The sequence below is a fragment of the Schistocerca gregaria genome, chromosome 2 (assembly GCF_023897955.1).
Source record: "Schistocerca gregaria isolate iqSchGreg1 chromosome 2, iqSchGreg1.2, whole genome shotgun sequence".
Taxonomy (NCBI): Eukaryota; Metazoa; Arthropoda; class Insecta; order Orthoptera; family Acrididae; genus Schistocerca; species Schistocerca gregaria.
Window position 1 is genome coordinate 495,887,875 of NC_064921.1, and position 22,570 is coordinate 495,910,444.

Consider the following 22,570-nt stretch of genomic DNA (forward strand, 5'->3'; position numbering starts at 1 on the left):
ACCTGAAAAGGCTCATCTTTTCGACAGTCCTTACCATTGACTCATTTTTCACTCCTAACAGAATATTATTAAACAGAAACGATAGAAATTAGATTTTCGGAAACATTGCGCATTATCATGGCTCTGGATGCCGATGCCTCTCTTCTTGTGTTGCTCACGAGCAGGCAGACAGCGTGACCGCATGTTGAACAGGCTCTTCAGCTCCACCATCTGCAGTTTGAGCTTGGCCTGTCCAATTTACAGCATGATAACGCCGTGCACACACAGACAGGAGCACCAGTGGCTCCGCAACTTCATTGCTTTGCCTGAGACGCTGCAGAATTTGTCACCGACTGGATTATTTGAGGCGACTGACAACTACAGGCAGACACTGGACAATCTACATGCGTGATTGCAGAAAGAGCAGTGGCAAATGACACAGGCCGCACGATACAACACCGCGTCGCGCAGCTGCCTTTATTGCCACGACAGGAGTTAGTCTCCTTGCGTGAGTGTATGTGTGTGCCCTCTGTATCTCGTGCTGCGGGGTTTCCGCTGAGACCTTCCTTTGATCATTTGCATTTTCCCTTTGCGTGCGGTCCTGTTCTGCTGGATGTCTGTTGGCTCCTCGCATGTATGGCCATTTCCATATCAGTCTCTATTGCGACGAACCACTGACACTTTTTGACTATAAACGTCAACGCGTCTGCACGTGAAAGACAAACTGTGCTTTACAGCGACACTTAAATACGTGGGTTATTCGGAAAATAAGGAACGACCGGTCGCGAAATGGAAACCACAGTTAAAATCCGATGAAGGTTTGCACAGATGTATTGGGCAGTGTTTCTAATATGCCTGTCGATAGCGTTACGTAGTTCTTTTTTAGTTCTGAGCACACAGGGAGCACATAAAGATACCTAGAACAGTAGTGTCTCCTGCCAATTACGAGGGCCTGAAGCTAGGCAGAGAACATTACATAAATGTCGTGCGTTTTCATCTTCAGGACAATTCTCAGCCGCATTTTGCAGGCGCAATGAAGATGCTCGTGCAACGTTTTCAATTGCCAATGTTTGATTACCCACAATACAGCCCGTAGCTGTCTCCCTCTGAGTTTCATCTCTGCTCACATGAACCGCTGCCTACAAAGACAACACTTTGGCACAGACAGCGTAGAGAATTGGAGGAAAGCACTGGCGGCTGCCTTCTATAACGAGGGTATTCGGAAGTTGGTGCAACGCTACGACAGATGTCTAAGTCGGATCGGCGACTATCGAGATAAGTAGCTGGAAGTTGTAGCTAACTGTTGCAAATAAAGTAGTTTTCATTTTTACTGTGGTTTCCATTTCGCGACCTATCGTTCCTTACTTTTTGAATAGCCCTCGAATTAGCCTTGTTAGTAATAGTAATAATATAAGTCTGAAATTCGACAATTCTCAAATTGGAATGACACTGTTCCACCGGCTGTGAAGTGCAACTGCCACTGCAATTACAAGCAGTCGTGTGCTGTCATAGCATAGATATCCCGAAAGCATTTGACACGGTGACCCATTGCAGTCTGTTAAAGAAGGTAGCGCATAGGGAGTAGTTTCACAGATATGTGAGTGGCTCGAAGACTTCTTAAGTTATGGAACCTAGCATGATTTCCTCGACGGCAAGTGTTCATCAGAGACAAGGGTATCGTCCGGAATGGCCCAGGGAAGTGTGACAGGACCGCAGTTGTTCTCTATATACGTAAATGACTTGGCGGACGAGGTGTGCAGCAATTTGCGTTTGTTTGCTGATGATGGCATGATGTACGGTAAGGCGTCGAAGTTGACTGACTGGAGGAGAGTAAAAGATAGGCAAAATTTGTAGTTGGTGTAATAAATGGTAGTTAGCTCTAAATGTTGAAAAAAGTAAGTTAATACTGATGAGTAGGAAAAACAAACCTTTAATAATCGGATATACACTGCTGGCCATTAAAATTCCTACAACACGAAGATGACGTGATACAGATTCGAAATTTAACCGACAGGAAGAAGATGCTGTGATATGCAAATGATTAGCTCTTCAGAGCATTGACACAAGGTTGGCGCCGGTGGTGACACCTACAACGTGCTGATATGAGGAACGTTTCCAACCGATTTCTCATACACAAACAGCAGTTGACTGGCGTTGCCTGGTGAAACGTTGTTGTCATGCCTTGTGTAAGGAGGACACATGCCACCGCGTTTGCGACTTTGATAAAGGTCGGATTATAGCCTATCGCGACTGTGGTTTATCGTATTGCGACATTGCTGCTTTCGTTGGTGGAGATCTAATGACTGTTAGCATAATATGGAATCGGTGGGTTTAGGAGGGTAACACGGAGCGCAGTGCTGGATCCCAACGGCCTCCTATCACTAGCAGTCCATATGGCAGGCATCTTATGCGCATGGCTGTAACAGATCGTGCAGCCACATTTCGATCCCTGAGTCAACAAATGGGGACGTTTGCAAGACAACAAGCATCTGCACGAACAGTTCGACGACGTTTGCAGCAGCATGGACTACCAACTCGGAGACCATGGCTGCGGTTACTCTTGAAGCTGCATATCAGACAGAAGCACCTGCGATGGTGTGCTCAACGACGAACCTGGGCGCACGAATGGCAAAACGTCATTTTTTCGGATAAATCCAGGTTCTGTTTACAGCATCTTGATGGTCGCATCCGTATTTCGTGACATCGCGGTGAACGCTCATTGGAAGCGTGTATTCGTCATAGCCATACTGGCGTATCCGCCGGCGTGATCTTATGGAGTGCCATTGGTTACACGTCTCGATCACCTCTTGTTCGCATCGACGGCACGTTGAACAGTGGACGTTACATTTCAGGTATGTTACGACCCGTGGCTCTACCCATCATTCGTTCCCAGCAAAACCATACATTTCAGCAGGTTAATGCACTACTGCATATTGCAGGTCCTGTACGGGCCTGTTGAAGCTGCATGATCAGCTGTACTTGTGTACGCCATCCAAGCTCTATCTGACTCAATGCCCAGGCGTATCAAGGACGTTATTACGGACAGAGGTGGTTGTTCTGGGCACTGATTTTTCAGGATCTATGCACCCAAATTGCATGAAAATGTAATCACATGTCAGTTGTAATATAATATATTTGTCCAATGAATACCCCTTATCGTCTGCATTTCATGTTGGTGTAGCAATTTTAATGGCCAATGGTGTAGTAATAGTCGTGTTCTGCTTGACAAAGTCACGTCATTTAAATATCTGAACCTAACGTTACGAAGCAGTATGACATGCAACGAGCATGCGAGGATAGTGATAGGAAAGGTGAATGGTCGACTTCGGTTTGTTCGGAGAATCGTAGCAAAGTGTAGGTCATTTCCGAAGGAGACCACATATAGGACGCTGGAGCGACCTATTCTGGGGTACAGCTCTAGTGTTTGGATCGGTACCATGTCAGATTAAGGTAAGAGATCTAAGCAACTCAAAGGTGGGCCGTTAGATTTGTTAATGGTAGGTTCGAACAATACACAAGTGCTACGGAGATGCTTCGAGAATTCAAATGGGATTGCCCGGAGGGAAGGCGACGTTCTTTTCGAGTAACACTATAGAGAAAATTTAGATAACAGGCGTCTGAAGCTAACGATTCTGTTGCTTCCAACGTAAGAAACACGAAGATGAGACGCCATGAAGTGGGGCTCATACGGAGGCATACAGCCATTTGCTTGTCCCTCGTTCTATTTGAAAGTCGAACAGCAAAGGTCAAGCGTCGTGAAGTGGATTGGGGAGTATCGATGTAGATGTGAATAGCCGTGTGCTGTCAACGACCAGAAGAATGGGGCGAGTGCCAGAACACTGTGCCAGTGGGTAGTCTTAAGGGATTAATCAACTGCTGGCTGATTGGCTGGTCTAAGGTCCTGACTATCAGATTACACAGCTGCGTTTTCCGACAATGCAGTCGCCTGGTGAATTTTGTATGAGCTGCTATGACACATGTGAAACAGTCCGATTTGACAGGCGTGAATTCTCAGCGGAAACACGATCTCCGGCTGTCACTTTCAATGAACGTTTGTCACAGAACGTCGAATGAGCTGAAAGTGGAGAGACTGTACCGCTATGATCTATACGTTCGTGGCTACTCGTGAAAACATTGGTGGGCATGTACTTTTCTTTCCTGCGCTTATAGGATGTTTCTTCAGGGCACTTTACGAGTTTTATATATCTGTTCATACCTAATGTTGGCTATGTTACTTCCAAAAAAATAATGAGAAGCTAATGGAAGAGATCTGCGTCGTACTCCTTTAAATCTTGCTGATTGAGAGTACTATCAGACACCAGCATTTGTTAACGAGTTTTATATTACTGGCGGTGACAGCTTGTACCAAATGGGAATATCTTCAAGATGATGAAACAAATTATTTTTAAAGGTATTTGTGGGTAGATCCAGCCCCACTCAGAATCTTTCATTGTACATTGGCTACGGAAATCAATAGCTGCCATCATGGACAAAATTTTGTTCGTGGAGTTCAGACATACTTGCCTCACCTTAATCTCTAGAAGTATTCTAGCAAGTCAATGGGCTCCAGGGCGTGTCCGATTTAATGTTCATTGGTTTCGTTGCTGTCTGTGGGGTGCTCTCACCCTTGTTACGTAAGCCAACAGAAAGTTCTGTTGACTACTCAATAATTATTGATTGGAGGCCTTTTTTCCGACCAGTGTGAAAAGTAAAAAATATTCCAAGCATCAGCTAGTAAATATTTAAAAATAAAATCATTAGGAAACCTTTAATGTGGTGAAAGCAATACAACGACAGATAGATCCCACACAATTACGAAAGTGGTAAGTGCAGTACTCCATTCTAACGTTCAGTGCCAAGGATCTTGACGATATATGTCAAAAATTTTACAAGTCTAGCGCCTCAGCTCAAAAGTGAAAGTTGACCAGGCTAGCTATCGAAATATTTGCAAGTCCAAACATTTAACTTCTTTGAGCTACAGTCTGAGACACTGACTGTCTAAAAAGTTACAAATCCAAACTAAATTTCGGGCTCTCAAAATATTTGCAAGTTCAACCGTCAACTACTCCCTGCTAAAACTCTTCGATAATTTCAGAATTTCAGCACAAAATCTTACATGTCAACGGATGCTTCCTGAAAAATTTCAATCAGCTATATATAGACGAGTACATGATATCCTTATCCCACTAGTCTGCCACCCAGGCTGCTTTTGCCTGCTAGTGTCCCGTTTAGAACGTTCTAATGAAAAGCAGCTGTCGAAGAACATGAGAAATGTAGTAAGGAAAGCGTGATATGTGTCATCTGTGTTATCGGCACTATAAACATCCTGCCTCTCTTGCTCCTTGAAGAGGTTTAAAAAACTGTCCATTGTCACTGAATTAATTTTCCTTCGTAGTTCGTAATTATATGTGACATTTGTTTGAGTACTAAAGCCTGTTACTGCTAAAATTTGTGCATCATGGTCTGAAACGCCATTCGCCGTTTTACTAACAGAATGTCCATCTAGTAATGAAGAATGAATAGAAATATTGTCTAGGGCTGTGTTACTGTTCAGCTGCACCCTAGCTGGAAAATGCACAGTCCGCATCAGATCATATGGATTTAGGAGATCTACCAACATCCTTTTTCTTTCACAATTATATACTAAATTAATATTGAAGTCACATTTAACTAATTTCTGGTACTTCCTATAAAGGCTACAATCCGACCTTTATTAAAGTCGGAAACGTGGTGGTACGCATTTCTCCTCCTTACACGGGGCATCACAACAACGTTTCTCCAGGCAACGCCGGTCAACTGCTGTTTGTGTATGAGAAATCGGTTGGATACTTTCCTCATGTCAGCACGTTGTAGGTGTCGCCACCGGCGGCAACCTTGTGTGAATGCTCTGAAAAGCTAATCATTTGCATATCACAGCATCTTATTCCTGTCGGTTTAATTTCGCGTCTGTATCAGGTCATCTTCGTGGTGTAGCAATTTTAATGGCCAGTAGTGTACGTATAAGCTGACTTCAATCTACAAAAGGTGCAGATCTAACACCAACTATATAGGAACTTTTCGATGAGTGGCCCCACCACCACCCACTACACCGTCACCTATAAGCTTCGCTGCCTCCCCTTCGCATACTTCTTGAATTTCAGCCCATGCCTATGAAACCCGATCAAATGATGGGCTTGCATTGCAGCAAGTTGACTTGTTTTAATGGTTTCCCCGTACACAGGGCAGGCAGCTTAGAAGGAGAATTATTACATCTGTGGTAAGTTTCGCCAAGCTTTCGCCGCCTTCCCAGTGTCCGCACAGCAGGCAGACAGGTCGCGGCTATGGCTGGCGGGCAGGTCGGCCGACTGATCAGGCTGTGAATGGGCTCTTTAACACAACATGCCTTAGCAAGGCAGGCTATCTGCTGTCATCCTGTTAGACGTCTCCCTACGTGCCCACTCGTTCCACCAATTGCAGACTCTTAAAGTGTCTCCCGCTAGCTGGCAGAAAGCTGCAGCATCTTCCTCGTGAGCGCTTCTCGCCTGCATCACAATTCGCATATACTGCACCTTCTCACCATTTCAAACAGAGGGCATCTCGCCACATCACTCCGTAACGTCCCAGAGTTTCCGTTGTCGAGCGTTTGCTGTGTAAATGACAGCGTTGCACACCTCACCTTTTCGTTGTACTGAAAATGGCAATTTTTTGTTAATCCATATAAATCAACATCTACATCTACGTTTATACTCCGCAAGCCACCCAACGGTGTGTGGCGGAGGGCACTTTACGTGCCACTGCCATTACCTCCCTTTCCTGTCCCACTCGCGTATCGTTCGCGGGAAGAACGACTGCCGGAAAGCCTCCGTGCGCCCTCGAATGTGTCTAATTTTACTTTCGTGATCTCCTCGGGAGGTATAAGTAGGGGGAAGCAATATATTCGATACCTCATCCAGAAACGCACCCTCTCGAAACCTGGACAGGAAGCTACACAGCGGTGCAGAGCGTCTCTCTTGAAGAGTCTGCCACTGGAATTTGCTAAACATCTCCGTAACGCTATCACACTTACCAAATAACCCTGTGACGAAACGCGCCGCTCTTCTTTGGATCTTCTCTATCTCCTCCGTCAACCCGACCTGGTACGTATCCCACACTGCTGAGCAATACTCAAGTATAGGCCGAACGAGTGGTTTGTAAGCCACCTCCTTTGTTGATGGACTACATTTTCTAAGTACCTCTCAACCTGGCACCCGACTTATCAACAATTAATTTTATATGATCATTCCACTTCAAATCGTTCCGTACGCATACTCCCAGATATTTTACAGAAGTGATTGCTACCATTGTTTGTTCCGCTATCATATAATCATACAATAAAGGATCCTTCTTTCTATGTATTCGCAATACATTACATTTCATTTCATTGTGGTTATTTGTTTCCTTAATAACTGGATAGCCGATCTGAATGTCAGTAGGCAGGAATCTGGAAGTACTCACTAGAAACATTATAAAATCGACCGATTCCCCCAATCATCTCTCACGGTCTTTCAACCACTTCTCGTCATTTAACTTCACAGATCGCCTCCGTCTCTCTTAGTTAAAAGACTGAATTGCTGTATCAGAAGCAAGTAGAAATCCGTAATAGTGACAATGAAGATAAGCATAGCAATACCTCCTCATAGGAAAGCAGCTTGTCTTCATTACAGCCGTCTAGATAAAAAGAAGTGGTTCGTGCCAGACTATAGATCCATAGGTCTCCGGTCCCATCTGCTGTTCAGTCGGGTTTTTCTGTGTAGCTTTTCACTTCTTTCGTCTCTCACAATGTTTATTAATGCAAAAAATGCTGAGTTACAGCACGGTTGAGTGCGAGATTAAAGGTCAGAGGAAGGCGACGTCATAACACCTTCAATAGGACCATGCCTTGTAAAACACTGGTGTTCAGACCAATCTCTGTGCTGGTAACAGATTTATCTTTACCTTTTATTTTTGTCCATCTGAGGAGCGCATAAAAATGGAAACTTGGATTTTGGAACATTTACTTAAAAATTTCTGGTTTCAGACTAAAATCAAAATGTCATATATGCTGTAACGTATCTTCAGTACAGTTTAAGGCCCAGGGCATCAAACTAAGTTTCAATATAACATCTTTTTCTTAGCACAAAGTAAGCATGATTTCACTTTGTTCTCCCCATACCTAATGTGGAATAGCGACATACCTTTAAAGTTCGGTATACTGGGATTAATTCAAACTGTTCTTATTATTCCACTGTAACTTAGTATTTTCGAGAACCTAATACTTGGAGGAGTTGCGGTTCATGGACACAGATTTCTTGGTGGTGATTAATATGATAATGTGTCATCTCTGTGGAAGCTGAAGTATTTGATTTTCGTGTTACTCCAATTTCTTAAACTCTTAGCTCGAGCATCTTATTAAATTTTTACCTTCTCATTCACTTGGTGACGTCACTTAGGGCTTTGCAAAGAGCGAGTAGCAGATTAAACGGATATTGTTGGCGCTGTGTATTCGCACCTTGGAGGTTATCTGAGGTGGCTCAGCTATTTGAGTGAGAGTGGTTACTAGTAACTTGTAAGGCAATGATTACTTGTTTCAGAGTTGTGTCTTTTTCGGATTTTCCCTTTTTTTTTAAGAATCAGCCACGCGTAACAGTACTTGGCTGTCGACCCTTTTCAAAAACAAGTTCACATACATAACTGAACACGTGCAGGCGCACGTACGCTTTCATAAGCAAAGGTGCAATTAGTTTGAGTAGTGGTATCGAGTATGTGGCATAGATTTGGAGCCCATTGACGTGCTTTCGGGTTCACCCGCAACTACACACCATAGGGGAAAACCAGAATGCAGTAACTCATTTTCGTTACAGCGTAACTTCAATTATCTTGATGCAGTTATGTGGCTGTCGACAACGTAATGGAGGTATTATAGTCTCCAAGCCCTGTCACACCTCTTGGTAGGAAGTGCACCACAATGGCAGATGTAAATCCATAGCTTTCAACTTCTTTGTCACTTTGAATTGTTAAATTTGCCCCACAATCCCCTTATAACACAAGATATGGTGTTGTTTTAGTGATACTTTCAGCCCCAATACGCGTCTGACAGTGACAGAATATTGCAAACAGGAGGAGGGACTGAATTTTAAGGACTCTTTCTTGTAAGACGGAGGCGTCGAAGTCTGTTAAGTACAGGATGTTTCGAAAGATACATCCCATTCCACAATAACAGATCTTCTAAAAGAACGTAGATAGTAACTTGAAATAAAATTTAACTTACGCTTACTACTAGAAAATTTTAGTTTTCTGAAATAGCCAAATCATTTTACTAGGGTATATCTCTTACTTGCACATACGTTTAATTTTTGAATACTTTTTTACGTTTACGTTTAGGATCAAAGTTTTCATTCATCAAATGTTCCACCTCCTCTCCAACGGACGACAGACAGGCAAACAATAGTCAAATCGTCCCAAAATTCTCTGAGCACGCCTACATATCCTGCGCTCACTGCTAATGCTATGCGATGTTGCTGTTCACCACCAGTCTTTTACAAACCTGCCATAAAAACTCATTCCGTGAGGACGGGTGACCCGTGAGGCCAGTACTACGTGCGAACAGTGTCGTAATCTCGACCACAGCCACTCCACACACCTTTAATTGAACTGCACTCCCAAAACAGAGAACTCAAAATCACCTTTTGTTGTGGTCCGATAGCCACCTAGATCGACGCACAGTGGGTAATGAAACGGTTGAGGCTCCTACCGGTACTGCTGGCTTACAACTGATGCTAAGGTAAACTTCTAGTTTCGAAGCGTTAAGCTAAATTTCACTACAAATTTTCATCTTCTTTCATGTAGAAGATATAGTGTGAAATCGGATGAATATTTTGAAGAAAAACCAGTATTTTAAGTGGCTCTTTCCCGCCCAATACAGACTTGAATTCAATTGAACTGAAGTGAATTAATGAATTTCCGCTGGGAACAAACTTACAACTTTAGGAATTGTCAGCTCCTGTGCCCGCAGCGTTAACCCTGGCCAGACGTTTTGTTCATTTCTTCCCTCCAAAGATAATTCTGAGATTGCTTTTACGCTACGTTTCCATTGGTCAGTCCCACCTGATATGTGACTACCAGTTTCCGAAATTTCCTCCTAATTATTTGCTTCAGATAGCAGAAGATCCCGTTAATGACTGTGGCTTACAGCTAAGCCTACGCGATTACTAAAACGGACGTTAACATCGCCACCGGAGCGTCAGCCGCTGTAGGAGCAAAACCGTCAGGTCCCTGCAGCTGTGAGCACTATTATCACCCAAAGGCACACCTGTGATGACTACCAATGTTATGAAATTTGCAAAAGACAGAGCAGGTTCTTTCGCCGGGAGGTTTTCTCGCAAATCACGTCCCCTACCACTGCTACATTCTTTCTTTCTTTATTTTCTGAAGGACACGTAAAGTAAACTGACACCTCTCCTGGAACAAGTTGACGGAACTACTACAGTAGGATGTGTAATGGCTTTTCTAACACCGAGCGAGTTGTCGCAGTGTTCAAGACACTAAATTCATATTTGTGTATCCGGGAGTAGAGATGCGCAGCTAACCTCGTTCTCATCGCAATGTAGGAGTTTCTTAGTTTTCACAAAATATTTCACAGGATCGTTACAAATACTTCAACATGCAGCCATTAATATTAGGAACTTAAATCCACGGGAGTCAAGCCCCTATCATACGGACGAGCTAATCTTACATAAATGAGCTTCAGAAGCATTCAAGATCAAAATGTGAGAACAAATAAATTTTTTTCGGAGATGAAGTCCTCGTCTTGCTTCAAAAATTGCAGCAGCAGATTTCCTGCTGCACTTATCCATGTTGTCGCACATCCTCCATCCTGATAGTTCGTACGGCTCTGAAGTTGTTCACTGATGTCTCAATACACGTCCTATCATCCTGTCTGTTCTTCTTGTCAGTTTTTCTATACGTTTCTTTATTCGTCGATACTGTGAGGGTTCTCTACATTCTACATTCCCTATTGGTCCCGTTAGTTTTCAACATCTCAGCTCCTTCGACTCCCTTCTTTTGCCGTTTCCGCAATTATGATTACCGTACAACGTTAACCTCCAAATACACTTTTTTTTAATTATTCCTCAGATCAAGGCCTAAGTGTGCTGGTCTGCTTTTTATTTCCTCCTTGCTTGGTGCGTCATGTATTATATGTTTTTCAAGGCAGCAGAAATCCTTCAACTCATGTACTTTGTTGTCATCAATTTTGATGTTAAGTTTATCGCTAATACCCTTTATTCTACTCCTCAGTTCATTCAACTTTCTTCGGTTTTGCCATCAATAAACATTCTGTATTCCTCAGTCTCTTCATTCCATTCAACCCATTCTGTAAAATGTCTTCACTTTCACTAACAGTATCAGTATCATCAGCGAACATTGTTACTGATATCCATTCACGATGAATTTTAATCTCACTCTTGAAGCTTTCTTTTGTTTTTGTCATTTCTCCTTCGGTGTGCAGATCGAACAGTAGGGGCGAAAGACTGCATCCCAGTGGTACAATTTTTTATCCGAGTTCTGTTCTTGGTTTTCCATTTTCATTATTACCTCTTCGGTCTTGTTTACACCACATATTATCCATTTTTTCGTATAGTCTAATTCTGTTTTTCTTAGAATTCCGAGCGTCTTGCACCATTTTACACTGTCGAAAGCTTTATCCAGTTCTACAGATCCTACTGTATGTCATACCTTGATTTTTCTCCAGTCTTGCTTCCATTATCAGTCATAACGTTAGAACTGCCTCTCTTACTGATGCCGTTACTTTTCCTAAAGCCCAACTGATCGTCGTTTAAGGGATCAGCTTCTTTTCGACTCATCTGGCTATTATTCTTGGTAGCAGCTTGGATGTGTCTGCTATTAAGATGATTCTACGGTAGTTCTCGCACTTATCTGCCCTTGCTATGTCCAGGATTGTGTGAATGGTATTTTTCCGAATGTATTATGGTATGTCTCCAGACTCATAGATTCTACACACTAAGCTGAATAGGCGTTTGGTTGTTACTTCCCCCACGTCTTCAAAAATTCCGAAGGGATGTTATATATTCCTTCTGCCTTACTTGACCTCAAACCTTCCAAAGCACTATGATATTTTGACTCCATTAAGAGATCCGCGAGTCTTCCACATCGACTTCCATTTATTCCTCAATCACGTCATCAGAGAAGTCATCCTTGTAGAGGCATTAAATGTAACATTTCAGTCCATCCACTGTCTCCTCTGCGTTTAACAGCAGAATGCCCTTTGCGCTCTTAATGTTACGCACTTGCTTTTAACTATCTCGAAGGTTGTTTTGACTTTTTCATATGCTGAAACAGTTCCTCCGGTAACAATTTCTTTCTCGGTTCCTTCACATTTCTCTCACAACCATTTCGCCTTGGCTTCCCTCTATTTGCTGTTTACTTCATTCCTGAGTAGTACTGCACTTTTAATTCAAATATTTGTACTTACTTCTTTTATCGAGCAGTTGAAGCTCTTACACCGTTACCCACTTTACAACAATTAACCATTACACATCCTACTGTAGTAGTTCCGTCAACTTGTTCCAGGAGAGGTGTCAGTTTACTTTACGTGTCCTTCAGAAAATAAAGAAAGAAAGAATGTAGCAGTGGTAGGGGACGTGATTTGCGAGAAAACCTCCCGGCGAAAGAACCTGCTCTGTCTTTTGCAAATTTCATAACATTGGTAGTCATCACAGGTGTGCCTTTGGGTGATAATAGTGCTCACAGCTGCAGTGACCTGACGGTTTTGCTCCTACAGCGGCTGACGCTCCGGTGGCGATGTTAACGTCCGTTTTAGTAATCGCGTAGGCTTAGCTGTAAGCCACAGTCATTAACGGGATCTTCCAGTAAGCAGATTTCTGTTGATCCGATGTCAGCGTCGTCCCAGTTTACTGGCAACAGGATATTCATCGACATCGGCTATGCCGGGGGGAGGGGGGGGGGGGGGGGGGATAGGAGATAAGTCTGTTCTGTGTTCCCTAACCGTGAAGGAGCCCTCACAGACTCAGTAAATATTGCACAATAGTATTGGGTGTATATATTGCGCGAAAGGGCGAGATGTGTCAGCCATAGCTTTGCCTTAGTAGCGAACATGTCGTCGCACGGTGATGTAGACCTCGCATGTGTTGCTACTGCAGTCGTTAAGTGATTCAGAAAGTGAAGCAAAAGGAGGCGATGATGGGCGAGAAACTAGCTTGGAAAGCTTTCAACACAGGGCCATACTATCGGAATCTTTTGAAGATGAAACAAGAACCTACTACAGAACTTCGTTACACTTAACATACACGGAAAAAGTAGTGTCCATGTACAGTCGGATTTGAATTTCTATTATGCCGGAAGCGGTCTATAAACGTGAAAAGATTAGTAAGCTAAATTAATGTACAAGATCGGTAGCAAGTGCTATTGTGTATTTTTGCTGTAAATAATTCAAGCTTCTGTAACGAACAATTAAACAATTTCTGTGTTGTAATTCCTTAGACTTTCCTGGCCATTCGTTGCTATGTCGTAGGATGGGATGTACTGGCGGTTGTCCGCATTTTCCCAACAGGATGTTTCGACGTCTTACCGCGGTGTCTTCGTCAGGTGTTTTCTGAAGAGTATCAGAAAAGACATGATGAGAACACAGTGTAACGACGTAGAAATATCTTGACATGTGGAATAATTGGGTCTCAGGTGCTACCTGAGACTGCCGTATTGGAGGATCTTGTCCAGTATTTATGCTGATGAGGGATTCAGTGTAAAATTGATAGGGTCCTACAATGCCGGAGCCGCAATATACTGTACCAGCACTGAAATCTGCAACACGTCGTCGGTAGGCAGCGTTCTGATGATGTAGGCCCTGACTTCTGCCGTGCAGCAAATCTGTATCAACCCCTTGCCGCGAAGGCTATCCGAGAATTCTAAGTTCTTCCGAAAACGAGCGAGCAAGTCCCAAGACCGTCCGACTCCGAGGAAGATCAGATCCCGAATTACCCCTGTGATGCGATGCAAGGTCGAAGCCAGCATTGCTCAACTCCCCACTCACCTCGAAAACCGAGAATCAGCATCCAAAATTCCCCCACACTGTCTTGGAACATCATTCGCGCCAATAGCGACCGTTCCCTACAATTTAGAGCAGGGCTTTATGACGTCAACTAGCCCCAGTTTAAGTTGACCAATCAGGCCTCTGCTATTCAGCTGAGGGCACTGAACTTGCCGTTTGACCGGCTACGAAAACAAGCTGGATAGAGCACCGGCCATCCGGCGCCAGTCATACGCACCCAGCAGGGCACAGTCCACAAGTATTCTCAAAATCAAGAGGACAACGCAGTCAGTCGGTGCCAGCAGTCTTCGTTCCGGATGCGCTGGAACGGTAAACACATAAACTGCGGCGACACCGACGTGTCGCAGGTCGTTTCGCCCTGCATACAATAGGCGAAACTCGACCGACGTCAGTCGCTCCGCCAGGTGCTTAAACCTACTGTACGAACCCCTCAGAATTCAGGGAAGTGCAGCCCCCAACTGGAAACGCAGTGTGCCGCGACCTCCGATGCTCGCCTCGCACAGCCCACCCATGGAAGTACAGCAACATGTTTAGGAATCATATGAAAAGTATTTTTTGAGCTCTCAGTTCAAATACTCTCCTTACAATAACATTATTCGGTCTGTTACTACCGTGCAATGACATAGAACATTAATAAAATTGATGAAAATGAGAGGAGACAGACAAAAGAGGGCATGGAACCTCTCAACCTTATGTAGCAACGTCCTTTCAGCGCTCGTCACAGCAGCACTGATGCATTATCTGAGCCTTTCCAGTCTTCTTGGTAGTGTGGCTACGATAACACAAGAAAAAAATCACAAAACATTAAGTCAGGTGACCTAGGTTAACCGAGCGAACAGAGCCACGTCATTTTCATCACTGTGCCCAGTCCACTGACGCGAGAGTTCGTCGTTTAGGTAGCGACGAACATCGATGCTGCAATGAGAAGGATGATACTATCGGATTCAGCAGTCAGATGTAGAAACAATCACAACTGCAGCATATCAAGGTAAGAGGTACGTGTCGCAGTCTTCTCACAGTGACAGCTTCGTCTGTGATACTGCAAAGTTAAGTAAAATCCTTGGCCAATTTCTTTCATGCGCCTCAGTTTCATGAGGATATACGGTTGTTCATTCTCTGTTGTAGAGTCTGACCTTTCCAAATAAATAAGGTTTCTTCGTCGCTGAATATCAGCTTGAAGGTGAAATGTACAACGTCTAGTGCTTCCTGCTTAGAGATGCAAAACTGAGGGTGACTGCCATGTAATCTTCCTGTTTTAACTGTCGCATGAACTGCGAAGGTATAGCTCGAAATGTTCGTGTCTTGCGTGAACCGATGGTTTTTCTGCGGTTTCATCTGATTTATTGATACATAACGCTATATATAGACAACCAGTGTCCCCAAATTGTGATACCAACGCACAAAGCTCTTTTCATACGGCGGTTCTTTCCCATTCCTTCTGAATGCGTGATGCACTGTTCCAACAGATTAACTGGTAAGCATCTCACATATTCCAACACACAAAAACTCGTTCTTTCCCATTTTTTAAGCCACTGCATTCTTAGTGTCAACTGGTGATCACAGTGCAAACTTGATGATTTTATGGACCTACTAATGCATCAATCATATTTGTAGAGGTAACACTTTGGAATTATAGAACTGAAAGGATATAAGCGGAACAGAGACAGATGGGGAATCCTTCTAGCGATGATATGGGCCGCAAATGGCGAAATCGACTGATAAGCGACTTTTACAGAGAAGAGATTGTTATGGCCTGAACTGTGACGACGCGTATCTCGGACATGGCGAAGCTAGTTTTCTTAATACTGTCGTGAGCATCAATGGATGGTCGAAGGAGTGTGGAACAATGAGTAGGGGACTGCATGTGGGACGTCCACTGTTCACTGCAGAATGTGGAATTCGGAGTCTTGCTCTCTTTATCATGTAGGACAGATCTCACGGCAGCATGGCAGAATGTTGGAACAGGCACAAGTATTTCAGAGCAAATTATTCAGCGTATATATTTGAACAGAGGGCACACAGCAGATTACCCTACATGCTCCCATGCTGAACCAGCGATACAGACAATTAAACCTGCATTGGAATCACATGTTTTGTTATACCTCATCATCGAGACGAACGGATGTTCGACACATATACAGACGCAGGCCCGTGGAGGACATTCATCCAGGCTTCCATGCGTCCTGTGGTAGTAATCTATGTCCCTTCCGTGGGTCCTGTGGTAGTAATCTATGGCACCATGGTAGCAGTGGACTTCATAAATATTACTGCGAGCCACTTACATCCTTTCAAGCTTGTTGTCTTCCCCGACGACGATGATATTTCCTAGCAGGGTGACTCTCCGTCTCACAAGGCCAGAATAGTGCTATAGTGGTTGGAATATAATAATGAACTCATAAGGGTGTCTTGGCCACCAGATTCGTTTGATTTCAACCCGATGTAACTCACCTGGAACGCTCCGCATCCACAAACCAACGGCCCTAATTTCTTGTAATTCCGTAACCTGTATAATTCTACATAATTCCAGAAACCTACCAAGTGCTAGTCTAATCCATGCCACGTAGAATCATTGCTGTATTGTGTTCCAAAGATTGGCCAACGGCCGGCCATTGTGTCCGAGTGGTTCTAGGCGCTTCATTCCGGAAGCGCGCCGCTGCTGCGGTCGCAGGTTCGAATTGTGCCTCGGGCATGGATGTTTGTGATGTCCTTATGTTAGTTAGGTTTAAGTAGTTCTAAGTGTACGGGACTGATGACCTCAGATGTTAACTCCCATAGTGCTCAGAGCCATTTGAACCATTTGAACTATTGGCTCACGCGCTGTTAAGCAGGTGGTGACAATGGTTTGGGACATTAGCGTACAGTATGCTTGGAGTAATTTTACGCACCACGTACAATTAGTGATTACAGTGCAAAACCAGAAGGGTGCAGATGTTCCTTGGAGCAGCCGTGATTAAAGCTCCTTGAACATTGGCCGTTGTCATGTACTGACACTTAAGGGTACATTTGTGAGTAAACTATTATAGGAAGAATTAGAGGACCATTTATGTTATGACTGTATGTAAAGTTCCACGTAACTGGAAACACATAAGAAATCAATCTCTAAAGACATGTAAAGAAGGTTTCAACGCTATCTCTGCCTTTATCAACGCCTTTACCAAATATCAAGGGCACCAACATAACGTGGAGTAATCCTGAAGCATGAGACATCCGAGAGTGTGAGAAATTCCTTCAGATTATGTTCTAATGGTGCTCTTATGTGGTAAAATCGTCCTGAAGTAGCATAAGAAGTCTGGAAGGAGCTACAAATACTTTTCACTTTTGTGTAGTGAGCTGCAAGGTAATGAAAAGGTGTAAATGAACGCAAAAAGGATAAAACAATCAACTGAATTTTACTATAGCGTCTGTAATATACCCCTGTACAGCAACACAATGATAAAAATGTTACAAAATGATTAGAAGTTGGGAATTCATACAAATTTATTTAAAATCGGTGCATGAGAACGTGAATGCAATATATTGGTTCGTTGGTTGAAGCCTGAACAAAGAGAGACTGCTTGCAAGGCATTTCTTCTTGGGTGCTCTTTAGTGTGAATACGAGGGAAAAGACGATATTAAAGTCGTGAAAGGTTTGTGAGAAAACCCAACGCGTTTCTTTCACGTTGGGAACATAAAAGAAGTGTAAAAAAGATGTGGGAGCATACTGAGTCATAAAAGCATTAAAGCTTTTCTCAGCATTTTGTGGTGCAAGAAGAAAGAGAGCAACCGACGGGCCAATGTGAGGAATTCCTTCCGACTTGCTTGCTACAGTCACTAGCGCAGTATGATGAGACACAGTGATTTAGACATATTTTTACTATCAATCTATCTGGTGTCTAACATATACCGGTGAAGGAAACTTCGGCTTCTGTAGTGGTAAAAATTATTTTTCGTTGTTTGTATTATGGGATCCATTCTTCTTTGTTATTCTATAAAAGACCAGTCTTATTGATGCGAAGATGCCATAAAAACTTGTTTGGAAGAAAAGAATAAATTTTCTATCTGTATTAGGCGACTATGGCCCATAAATACTGGAGGATATGTAGATATGGAAGTTTCTCCTTTTGTTATAAATTTATGAACGAACTTTAATGAATTTATAATGTAAATTTATCTCATTATTTAATTTAGAGTATTATTTTAGACTTACTCATAAATGATCGATGATTATGTAGCTTCCTTTCATTCATCAGCATATCAAATTCCATACTTCAAAATAGTATTCTCTCTTTTACATTTCTCCAGAAGAGCCAGCAACATTGTACCGCACTATAAATCGATAAATTTTCACTTTCCGTAATGATATTCAAAAGTATTCAACTTATATTCATATTTAAGAATACAATTTAACAGGTTCCCTAAATAATATTTACCACTCTAAGAAAACCTTAATCGATGTAGTCTAAATTTTTTAAACTTAAGGGTAAAAATTTTGATCCTTGGCTTTTATTGGTCGTGTGTACGATTAAGAAAGATGGCTTATTGCACAAATTTCAGAGACGTTGTTTGGACTTGGCCCTACATTTTGAAATATTTGAATATTCCAAGATATAAAAATACAGACTACTTTCTGGCTGTTGCGGTCAATGATTTTAAACGCGTTCGTAAGAACGTGAAATTACTTTTGACTGAAGTTCATCTATTTAAAATTGCTAGTGAAAATTCCATTATCCATAAGAAAAAAGGTAGGAAAGTAATATGAACATACAGACAGTTGCATAGCAACTACCGTCTTTTTCCTTTCACTGGATCTATCGTATCAAATGAAGTCAGTTTTTGTGTAGAAGACTTGCAGGCAGGTTTAACACTGGAGGAAGAATTCGCCTTATCGGGTGCAGATGGGTTGTTCGGGTCAAGTTATGTATTGCTACTCACTTTTGTTCAGTATTGTATGTTTGTGTACCATGTGAAGTCACTTAAGTTGATCATTTATTATACAGGGTTGTTCTAAATGATAGACGCATTTCAAAAATTCTTATGTATTCAAGTACAAATACAAAATGGACAAGTTTTATATCAATGAAAAGAGAAAGTTCCAAAGTTTTTGGCGGACGCCGGCGGGCGGGCGGTTATGGTTTAGGAAGCAGCCGGTACAGTTCGGGTTAAGAAGGAAGCTGTTTACGTGCCGCGTCTACCAACCCCTCTGAACGATCTGCGGAACCGGATCACTGCTCCGTGCACACATTAACAGCAGATACGCTTTCGTGTGTGTGGGACGAGTCTGGCTACTGCGTAGATGTTTGCCGTGCAGCCAACGGTGGCCACACTGAACATTTATGACTTTATCACACTTCTAATTCTTAAACAATTATTTAAAACTAGTGAATTACAAATTATTAAATTTATTAAATTGATATCAAACATTATGAACAAAAACTTTGAAACTTTATCTTTTCATTGGTATAAAGCTTGTTGATTTTGGATTTGTACTTGAATAAATACGAAGTTTGGAAAATAAGTCCATCATTTAGAATAACCCTGTACACTAGGTTCAAGTTTTACGTTATACTACTTGAAATGACATGCTAAAACTGATTACACACTTTAAGTGAAGCGTCTATCATCCATAGTTCGTGTTCCATTGTGTGGTTCACCACTAAATTTCGTCTTAGAAGGGTGACCATTCGACTTTCGGGCCACATCTCCTGTCCAACTGAGATGGTCTCGCAATCTCGAAATTTTCCTGCGTTGTGACCATTTTAAAGAGGATCATACTGATAGTATAGCATTTTTACCATTCTGAGTGTGATATATGCAGTTCGCATTTAAGACCAAATATCAAACAGCAATTATAAGAGAGAAGAGACAGAAGACAGATGAATGAGCGGAGAAAGGAGAAGAGAGAAAGATGAGCAAAACCTGCAGATCTGCACAACAATGTATCTGTTTTAATGGCCAATAAGCTTATCGGTTGTCGAATCAATTTCGCTTATTAACATCCAAATATACAGAATACTGCTTTAGTATTCTAGATTACTTGATCAGAAAATTACATCACAAGTGCCGTGGTTTACATATTGTAAAGCGTTTTTTAGCGATACGCGCTACACTGAGATTTCAAACCAACTACTGGGAACACGAAATGTTACGATTTAGAAGAAGCTGGCTTCGTTAATTAATCTGCGACCGTGAGTATTAAATATCTCCAGTACTCCAATCTTGTTCACATTGACGAATCGGACTTGGTACGTAACATAGCAAGAGGCTCAGGATACACTACGGTCACAAAAGTCATGAAATAGCGATATATACATATACAGATGGCGATGGTATCGCGTGCAGAAGCTATAAAAGAGCTGTGTATTGGCGGAGCAGTCATTTGCAACCAGGCGATACATGTGAAATGTTTCCAACGTGATTATGGCCGCCCGATGTAAATTAACAGACTTCGAACGCAGAATGGTAGTTGGAGATATACGCATAGAAGTTTCCATTTCGGAGATCGTTAGGGAATTCAATATTCCGAGATGCACAGTATGCGGAAAATACCAAATGTCAAGCATTACCTCTCCAACACGTACAGCGCGTTGGCCGACGGTCTTCAAATAACGACCGAGAGCATTTGCGTAGAGTTGTCAGTGCCAACAGACAAACAAAACTTTGTGAAATAACCGCAGAAATGAATATGGGACGTAACACGTAGATATCCGTTAGGACAGTGCGGCGAAATTTAAGGTTAATGGGCTATGGCAGCAGACGACCTATGCGAGTGCCTTTGCTGACAGTACGACATCGCCTGCAGCGCCTCTCCTGACTCATGACCATAACAGTTGGACCCTAGACAACTGGAAAACCGTGGCCTCGTCAGATGAGGACCGATTTCAGCTGGTGAGAGCTGATGCTAGGATTCGAGTGTGGCGCCGACCGAGCGAAGTCATGAACCAAAGTTGTCAACGAGGCACTGTGCAAGCTGATGGTGGCTCCATAATGGTGGGAGCTGCATTTACATGGAATTGTCTGGGTCCTCTGGCTCAACTGAACCGATCATTAACTGTAAATGGTTATGTCCGGCTACTTGGATACCATCTGCAGCCCTTCATTGACTTCACTTTCCCAAACAGCGATGTCATGTCACCATGCCGAAACTGTTCTCGACTCGTTTCAAAACATTCTGGAAAATTCAAGTGATTATTTTGGCCACCCAGATACCATGCATGAATTCTGGTTGGTTGGTTTGTGGCGGCTGAAGGGACCAGACTACAAAAGCCATCGGTCCTTGCATTCTGTAGAGCATTTATGGTCGTACGTGGTGGAGAGATAACACTTGGAATTTGGTATTCTCTGCACACTGTGCATCTCGGAATATTGAATTCCCTAACGATCTCCGAAATGGAATGTCCAATGCGAATATATGCAACTTCCATTCCCCGTTTGAAGTCTGTTAATTTTCATCGTGCGCCCATAATCACATCGGAAACCATTCCACACATTTCGTTCACAAAATCCTGTACTGGCAACACTTGCGCAATTATGGATTGCTATGAAGGCAGTATGGCTCAACATTCTGCAGGGACTGCCAACGACTTATTGAGCGTCGAGCCGGTGATTTATGCCGGGAAGAAGGAGATCCGGCACGGTATTAGGAGGTATATCATGACTATTGTCACCTTAGAGTAAATACTACAATTAGTAGTTATTTCAATGAGATAGTCGTAATGGCGGCTATACAAATCACGTCCAAGTAGGCTAATTCTGATTATGAATCAATACTAACCGACATTTCTAAAGGACTGGGTGTAAAAATACATATATGGCATTAGTGTCAGAAAAAATGAAAAGTAGAAGGTAGCATGTCTCTTTGGTGACAATGATTTTTATTATAAATAACACACACATTTACAGACGTTCGTACAGGAAGAGGGGATGGAAGTGAAAGGAAAAAAAAAACTGACTGACATGTTTCCTTTGCACAGCTCTCAACTCATAGTCATCAGTATTTCAAGTTCTTATGTTACGAGCGTCTCCCCCTTGAAGTAAAATAAAAGTAATGTTTAAGCAAATTATTACAAATTGAATCGTCCCCTTAGAAAAATTATACAAGACTGTGCTTAAAATGACACACAATATCTTTAGCGCAACGCAATCTGACTTCCAAAAATCCCTATGAAAGAATGGCCCTGACTAGCATTAACCTATACGTTTCACAAATCACTTACCTCACAAAAATCTTCGTTACTCAAACTACTGCAATACAGCGAGCGCCGCTACTGCCAGCTAAATAAAAGATTCAAACTACTGAAGGCACTAAGTACTGATAGGCATAGTTAGCAAATGAAAGATTTTAATAGAGAACAAACAATGTATTTACCTCACTAGTCATAATATATATAGCAGTTCATGACACCAATTCTTACAAATTTCAAAACTCCGCCATCTCTCTTCCCACGTCCACCACTGCTGGCGGCTCACCTCCAACTGCGCAACGCTACGCGCTGTTAGCATCCAGCTGCCTCTGCTCAACACTACAATGGCAGA